General features: G+C 51.0%; 1 pseudogene; it reads right to left on the minus strand.

Annotated features, from left to right (window-relative positions):
* Positions 1 to 4797, minus strand: part of LOC103609054 — a 16753-nt pseudogene extending 11956 nt beyond the window's left edge.
* Positions 4798 to 8442: the final 3645 nt, after the last annotated feature.

Genomic DNA, 8442 nt, shown 5'->3' on the forward strand with positions numbered 1-8442 from the left:
CCTAGTCCTTCCTGGCCTGGACTGACCTGCCTCTAAGTAGCCCCCTGTTCTGGCCTGGCCTATCCCGGCCTTCCAGTAAGGGCTCTCCTGGCCTGCTGTCCCCTAGGGCTCCCGAGAGAGAGAGAGAGAGAGAAACCCTAAAGAAAGAAAGAAGGGTGGAAGGAAAGGAAGGAATGAAGGAATGAAGGAATGAAGGAAAGAAACAAAGAATGAGCCCCCAAAGAAAAAAACAAAGAAGGATGCATGCAAGGAAGGAAAGAAAGAAAGAAAAGGCAGGAAGAAAGGAAGGAAGGAAGAAAAGAGCCCCCCTAGTCCTCCATGGCCTGGGCTGAACTGCCTCTAAGTAGCCCCCTGTTCTGGCCTGGACTAGCCTGGCCTTCCAGTAAGGGCTCTCCTGGCCTGCTGTCCCCTAGGGCTCCCAAGAAAGAAAGAGAGAGAGAGAGACAGAGACAGAAAGAGATAAGAAAGAAGGAAGGAGGGAAGGAAAGAAGAAAGCAAAGAAAGAAAGATCCCCCAAATAAAGAAGGAAAGAAGGAAAGAAACAGGGGAGGGGAAGGGGGGGTTAAGGGAAGGATAGGGAAAGTTAAGGGAGGGTTAAGGAAAGTTTAGGGAAGGGGAAGGGAGGGTTAAGGGAAGGTTAAGGGAAGGATAGAGAAGGTTAAGGAAAGGTTAAGGGAATGTTAGGGAAAGTTAAAGGAAGGTTAGGGAAGGTTAAGGGAGGGTTAGTAAAGGTTAGTGAAGATTAGTGAAGGGAAGAGGGAGGAAGGAAGGAAGACAAAGAAAGAAAGAGCCCCCCTAGGGTCCCCTTGGCCTGGCCTGGTCTTCCTCTGAGAGAGCCCGTGGCCTCACCTGTCCTGCCACTAAAGGCACCTCTGGCGTTTCCTGATCTGCCACTAAGGGCTTCCCTGGCCAGGCCTTCTAATGGCCCCATTGCTGCTAAGGGTGGGCCTAGCCAGGCCTGCACCAGAGACCCACTGCCTCAGACCCACCCTGGCCTGGCCTGGCGTGGCCTATTCTTAGGATCCTGCAGGCCTGACCTGGGCTGGCACTATGGGCCTGTCTGGCCCAGCCTGGTCCAGAGCTAAGGACCTGGGCTGTCCCCAGGGCCCTTTTGGCCTGTCCTGGCCCGGCACTATGTGCCACCTCTGTCCTGACCTGGTGCTACGGGCACCCCTGCCAGGCCTTGCCTTCCACTAAGTGCTCCCATGGCCTGGCTTGGCACTAGGGCCTCTGTGCCCTCACCTGCCACTAAGAGCTGCCCTGGCTCCTAGGCTGCCAAGGGCCTCCTACTGCTATGGGCCAGCGTGTCCTGTCCTGCCCAAGGAACCTACTGTTTGTTCTGCCATATGGCCCGCCTTCACTAGTCTGCCCCTAGCAGGGCACTGCCATAAGGGCCACCCTGACACTAAGTGCCCCACTTGACTGGCCTGTCCCTAGGCCACTTACGCCTGTCTTGGTGCTAAGAGACCCCCTGGGATCTCCCTTAGGATCCTACAGGCCTGACTTGGGCTGGCACTATGGGCCTGTCTGGCCCAGCCTGGCCCAGAGGTAAGGACCTGGGCTGTCCCCAGGGCCCTTCTGCCCTGTCCTGTCCTGGCACTATGGGCCACCCCTGTCCTGGCCTGCTACGGGCACCCCTGCCTGGGCTTGCCTTCCACTAAGTGCTCCCATGGCCTGGCTTGGCACTAGGACCCCTGTGCCCTTGCCTGCCCCTGAGGGCTGCCCTGGCCAAGCATGCTGCCAAAGGACTCCTACCGCTAAGGGCCTGCCTGGCCTGACCTGCCACATGGCCCCCCTTTGCTGGTCTGCCCCTAGTAGACCACTGCCATAAGGTTCACCCTGCCACTAAGGGCAGCACTATATGCCCTAAATGCCCTCTGGCCTGCCCTGGTTCTAAGACTCCCCTGGCTTTGACTAAGTGCTTCCTTGGCCTGCCCTGGCTCTAAAGGCGCCCTGCCCATGCTTGACCCTAGGGCCCCCTTGCCTGGCCTGCCCAAGGGACCAATTGCACTGGTCTTCCCCTACAGGCCCCTGAGACTGGACTACTGGTAAGGGCACCCGGCTGCTTTCTTTCCTTTTTTTTTTTTGTTGATTTTTGTTTTTCTTGTTGTCTTTTTTTTTTTTTTTTTTTTTTTTTTTTTTTTTTTTTTTTTTTTTTTTTTTTTTTTTCTATTTTCTTCTTTGCTGTGTTTTTTGTGGGTTTTTAAAAAAATTTGTTTTCGTATCATTCTGTACTTTTTGTTTTCTCCTTTTTTTGGCACTCTTTTTTTGGTTTTCTTCTTCTTCTTGGGGTTTTGTTTTGTGGGGGGGTTTCTTTTGGGGCTTTTTGGGATGTTTTCTTCTTTTCATGGGGGTATATTTTTACTTGGGGGGGGCTTTTCTTCTCTTCATGGGTGGTTTTCTTCTTTCTGTTAGAGTTTTTTTTTTTCTCTTTTCTTTTTAAATTTTTTTCTAAAAAGATGACCGATAAGGGGATCTTAACCCTTGACTTGGTGTTGTCAGCTCCACGCTCTCCAAGTGAGCCAGAGGCCAGAACTGGAGTTTTCTTTTTGTTAGGCTTGGTTTCTATTTGTTTTTTTTTTTGTTTTTTTTTTCTTTTTTTGTTTTTCTTTTCTTTTTCTTCTTTTATGGGGTCTTTCTTCTTTTTGTTGGTGTTGGCTTATTTGGGGGGGATTTTTTTCTTCCTTCTCTTGGCATTCTTTTTGTGGGCGTTTTCTTTTGGGGATTTATTCCTTTGGGGGGTTTCTTCTTCATGTTGTGGTTCTCTTCTTTTTTGGGGGGGTTTCCTGTTTGGTGTGTTTTCTTCTTGTTGTGGGTGTTTTCTACTTCTTTGGGGTGTTTTTTATAATTTTGAGGTTTTTTCTTCTTTTGGGTTATTTCCTCTTTGGGGTATTTTCCCATTTGGTGTGTTTTCTTCTGCTTGGAGTTTTCTTTCTTCTGGTGGTTGTTTTCTCCTTCTTCTGGGTGTTTTCTTCCTATATTGGGTATTTTCTTCAGTTATGGGTGTTTTGTTCTTCTTTTGGGTGTTTTCTCCTTCTTCTTCGTAGTTTCTTGTCTTTTGTTTGTTTGTTTGTTTTGTGATTTTCGGTTTTTTTTTTTTTTCTGGCCCAACTTCTCCCGCAGCTCCGTCTTCTCCTGCTGCCCCGACTGCAGTGCACTGGGGACCTCCACGTTCTTATTGCTCTGGATGGAGAAAAGCAATCGGCAGCCCCCTGATGCCACTGGAGACCCACGGCACAGGGAAGGGGGCACAGGGCACTGGCTCACAGGTGCCTTCCCAGGTACGATTTCATGTGAGGTCTCCAGCACCCCAGTTCACATGTGGGGAAACAAAGGCCCAGGGGGCGAGTGTGGAGGCAGGCCGGCAGGGCAGGTGGCACACCAGGCGGATGAAGCCAGTCTACAGCTCAGCCAGCTGCTCCTGGAGCTCACGGGCCTGGGACAGCACGCAGCTGGTGGTGGCATGGTGGCACTGCGTGCCCACCAGCACCTGCCTGTGCTGCTTGCCTCAGAACCCAGCAGCCCACTCCAGCTGCAGCAGCTGCTCCTCCTGATCCCGGTTCAGGTGGCTCGGACCCTCGTTGTTCTTTACCTGAGCCTGGAGCCTCCACCTGCAGGCCCCGTTCTTCCTCGCTGGGTCCTGCTGGAGGCTCCAGGGGTGGAGGCTCAGCTAAGAAAGGAAACAGATGATGAGGGATTCTGGCCTCTGCAGTTGCACAAAACCCTCTTCTTGACCCACAGCTAGTAATTCAGCCTGGCCCAGACCATGGCTCCTTGTCTAATCATTCCTCATGCCCAGATGATGGTCAATCATTCAAACCACTTTCAAATAGAGTTCTTCACATTCTTATGCTCAAGACAACTGTGGGTGGCTGACGATGGGCACCCCACCCCTCTTTGCAGATAGGGACACTGAGGCTCAGGTGAGCAGACTTGCCGTCTGCTGGTGCACACCTCTTTCTCTTCCCCCCACCCGCTCCCAGGGCACACCAGCCCCAGCTTACCTGTCCACCTGCTTACATCGGCCTAACAGGTCTATGGCTCCTGGACCTGACTCAGGCCATGCTCCTCCCTTGAAGTGTGCACCTTCCCAGAGCATTGGGGGGTGAGCCATGGAGGGAGCAGCTGTAGAGCGGACAGGGTGTCACCTCCCTCCCTAACCCAACCCCATAAAACCAAAACCCTGTGATGCAGCTGCTCACTTGTTGTGGCGGGAGCTTTGATGTCTCAAGCTTCTTCACCTGGAGCTGCAAGGCCGCCTTCTCCATCACAAGGACATGAAGCTTCCTCTTCGGTTGGGACTGGTGACACCTGTGGTCCTCATTGTTGTTCCTGTGGCCAGAGGTGGAGGAGAGTGGAAAGAACGAGGAACAGAGAAGACCACTTTGGTCATCAATGCACTGAATGCCACACAACCTGATGACCAAGGCATGGGATGGGGGCCCGAGAAACCAAGAGTCACAAGTGCCAGAGAGTGGACGTGAATTGCCTGAGGCTACACATGAGTCACTGGCACAGCTGGGGCCAGAGCTTGGCTCTGCACATGTTGAAACCTGTGCGTCCCCCTCATTGTGCTCACCTGCACCCTCCCACCTCGCACCACATCGACTGCACTGAGGCCCCCAGACCTGCCATCCATCGTCCCCCTCCTACTTCTTGTCCTCCAAGTGCAGGTGGAGAGCATCTTGCTCTTTCTTCAGGTCACGGTGGGACTGCAAATGCAGAAAGGTGAAGTCAGGATTCGGCAGGGAGAGGATGTAGTTGGGGCACACTAACACCGACACCTACAGCAACCATTACGCAGTGACATTTTCCTCCCCTGAATCACACTATCTCTTAACTGTGAAAAGGACAAGCAGTAAGATTCAGGAGACCTATAAACCCCTATACTTCCATCCTACTTTACAGTTTTTCCAAAATATTCTTCCTTATACCATCTGATTTAATGCCACCAGCAACCCTACAAGGTGTTGTAATGATCACTAAATGGTTGAAGGAATGGACTGATAACATGACTAAAAAAAAGGCAATAATGGAATTTAACTTCAGTCTTCTGGGGCTTTGTCATGAATGAGCAGCTGTCAGGTGGCAAAATACAAATCAGACATTGGGGTCCTCACTTACCGAGCTGTGAGAAGTGCACCCTAGTACTTCTTAAATGTTTATGTCAATGTATCCTAATGGCAGAAGTCCTGAGGGCACACCCCTAGGGATCCGGGGACCTAACAAAAAGAGGACAACCCAAGCTTCATTTCAGAGAGAAGTCTGTTACAATCTTACAAATCTAGATGGATGTCACACCTGAGTTCATTAATAGATTTGTCCTCTCTCAAAAGAATCGAGCAAATCTCATTCTTTAGAAAGATGCCCCCTATGAATCCTGTGGCACCCCACATTGAGATGATCTGGGCAAGATTCAAGCTGTGAAGTTCAGTTTTCCAGGGTTTGTTCCACAGAAGATAAGCACATCTCCCTCCAGAGGGCACTCACTGAAAGGCGCTCTGGTCCTAGAATCCTAGGTAATTCTAATGTGAGATACAGATTCAGAAATAAATTGTAAAGTGTCTCTAGAGAGTAGAAACCTGGGAGAAAACCAAACCAAACCCATTCTCCCAATTGTCACCCAAAGGTATTGTCAACCTTTCAAGCTCACTGGTGATATGTAGGCTTTTCAGGTAGTAAGTGTCTAAGTAAAGGGAGTGAGGGAGACAGAAATCTCTCGGTCCTGGTTCCCCTAGTCCTGAGTGCCCTTCTAAATGGAAGTTTGTGCCACGACCAGAGGAGCTGGAATGAGGGTGAAAACACTTAGGGGACTGGGCCATCAGTTCAAAGGCTGGGCTCCAGGCAGTAATGACAGGGGATAGCTGGTGAGGGCATGGGCTGGGATGGATGAGGGCGCAGGGAAGGCTGAGAAGACTTTGGTGAGGGGAGTCAATAGGCTCAGAGGGACAAGCCCCATGTGCCTCAGAAGTGACACTGCGTCCTGCTCCTGTCCCACCATCAGAGGGGCCTCGGGCTGGGTCTGGGGCCTGTGACCCAACATGCTATACCTTATTCTTGGCCACAGCCAATTTCCTCTGTCAGGTTTCCTCCGACATCTCGAGGCAGGGAAAAGTTAAGGGGGGCCGCGTCACCACCATCCAGGCACTGGGGAATCGCTTCCTTCAGCTGACAGCGCAGACGTGCAACTGAGCCAGAGCTGGTGGGAGCGGGCAGTGCCAGGCAACACTGCAGTAGGTGTGTCCTCAATGCTCACAGCTCATTGGTGAATGAGAAAACTGTTCTTGATAGCAGGGATCCAGGTATGAAAAGGACAGGCAAGATTCCTGTCTCCCTGATGTTTCAAGTGTGCCTAGAAATGTTTCATTCTTAGAGCTGAAAGGGGCCTTTGATACCCTCTAGTTTCTCTCAGGACACTCAGGCCCTGGCAGGAGAGGTGGCTTGTCCAAAACTAAAGACAAAGCAAAGCAGGAACTAAGTCAGGCTGGGTACACAGGACTTCTGACAACAGTCAGCCTAGTGTTTCTAGCAGAGGGACAGCCGAGGGCACATGTGGTGAGAGTGGGCAGACAGGGCAGCAACAGGAAGAGCCATGCCGCATGGTCTGGGGTCCCTCCCGCTGAGAACTAGGCCCCCGAGCACCCCATTCTCCTTCAGCACAGGAACCCCCAGCCCCTTTTCTTCTGATCCCCAAGGGGAAATTGGAGCCCAGGATTGGCCGTGTGGAATCAGGGGACACTACTGGACTCTTACCAATTCCTGGATAATGCTCCTTCGACATTTGTTTTCTACAGAGCTGGAGTAGCGGGCTACTGCTAGATCTAGGCATCTGCTCTGAGGCACGTGCAGAGAGGAGGAGGTGGAGGAGGTCTGGGGGGAGAGGGAGAGAGAGCAATCATTAGGGGTGGGGGTGGGGGCTGTCTCAGCTGGCAGAGGGGCACCCAGTCCCCACCATGGGAGGTGGTCAAGAGGCTGGCCCACAGGGCACTTACCTCCAGCTCCTTCCTGTAAACTGATGTCACAGAGGCCTCCCCACTGATGTCACAAAGGCCTCCCCACTGATGTCACATAGGCCTCCCCACTGATGTATGAAGAGATGAGAGTGCACATGGAGATGCTCTGTCCGCCTCAATGGCTAAGCCCTCTGCTGTCCTTTCTTCCCCACGGCAATCTCTTAACTGTGAAAAGGACAAGCAGTAAGATTCAGGAGACCTATAAACCCCTATACTTCCATCCTACTTTACAGTTTTTCCAAAATATTCTTCCTTATACCATCTGATTTAATGCCACCAGCAACCCTACAAGGTGTTGTAATGATCACTAAATGGTTGAAGGAATGGACTGATAACATGACTAAAAAAAAGGCAATAATGGAATTTAACTTCAGTCTTCTGGGGCTTTGTCATGAATGAGCAGCTGTCAGGTGGCAAAATACAAATCAGACATTGGGGTCCTCACTTACCGAGCTGTGAGAAGTGCACCCTAGTACTTCTTAAATGTTTATGTCAATGTATCCTAATGGCAGAAGTCCTGAGGGCACACCCCTAGGGATCCGGGGACCTAACAAAAAGAGGACAACCCAAGCTTCATTTCAGAGAGAAGTCTGTTACAATCTTACAAATCTAGATGGATGTCACACCTGAGTTCATTAATAGATTTGTCCTCTCTCAAAAGAATCGAGCAAATCTCATTCTTTAGAAAGATGCCCCCTATGAATCCTGTGGCACCCCACATTGAGATGATCTGGGCAAGATTCAAGCTGTGAAGTTCAGTTGCCCAGGGTTTGTTCCACAGAAGATAAGCACATCTCCCTCCAGAGGGCACTCACTGAAAGGCGCTCTGGTCCTAGAATCCTAGGTAATTCTAATGTGAGATACAGATTCAGAAATAAATTGTAAAGTGTCTCTAGAGAGTAGAAACCTGGGAGAAAACCAAACCAAACCCATTCTCCCAATTGTCACCCAAAGGTATTGTCAACCTTTCAAGCTCACTGGTGATATGTAGGCTTTTCAGGTAGTAAGTGTCTAAGTAAAGGGAGTGAGGGAGACAGAAATCTCTCGGTCCTGGTTCCCCTAGTCCTGAGTGCCCTTCTAAATGGAAGTTTGTGCCACGACCAGAGAAGCTGGAATGAGGGTGAAAACACTTAGGGGACTGGGCCATCAGTTCAAAGGCTGGGCTCCAGGCAGTAATGACAGGGGATAGCTGGTGAGGGCATGGGCTGGGATGGATGAGGGCGCAGGGAAGGCTGAGAAGACTTTGGTGAGGGGAGTCAATAGGCTCAGAGGGACAAGCCCCATGTGCCTCAGAAGTGACACTGCGTCCTGCTCCTGTCCCACCATCAGAGGGGCCTCGGGCTGGGTCTGGGGCCTGTGACCCAACATGCTATACCTTATTCTTGGCCACAGCCAATTTCCTCTGTCAGGTTTCCTCCGACATCTCGAG

Source organism: Galeopterus variegatus, unplaced genomic scaffold (genome assembly GCF_000696425.1).
Source record: "Galeopterus variegatus unplaced genomic scaffold, G_variegatus-3.0.2 Scaffold9124, whole genome shotgun sequence".
Lineage (NCBI taxonomy): Eukaryota > Metazoa > Chordata > Mammalia > Dermoptera > Cynocephalidae > Galeopterus > Galeopterus variegatus.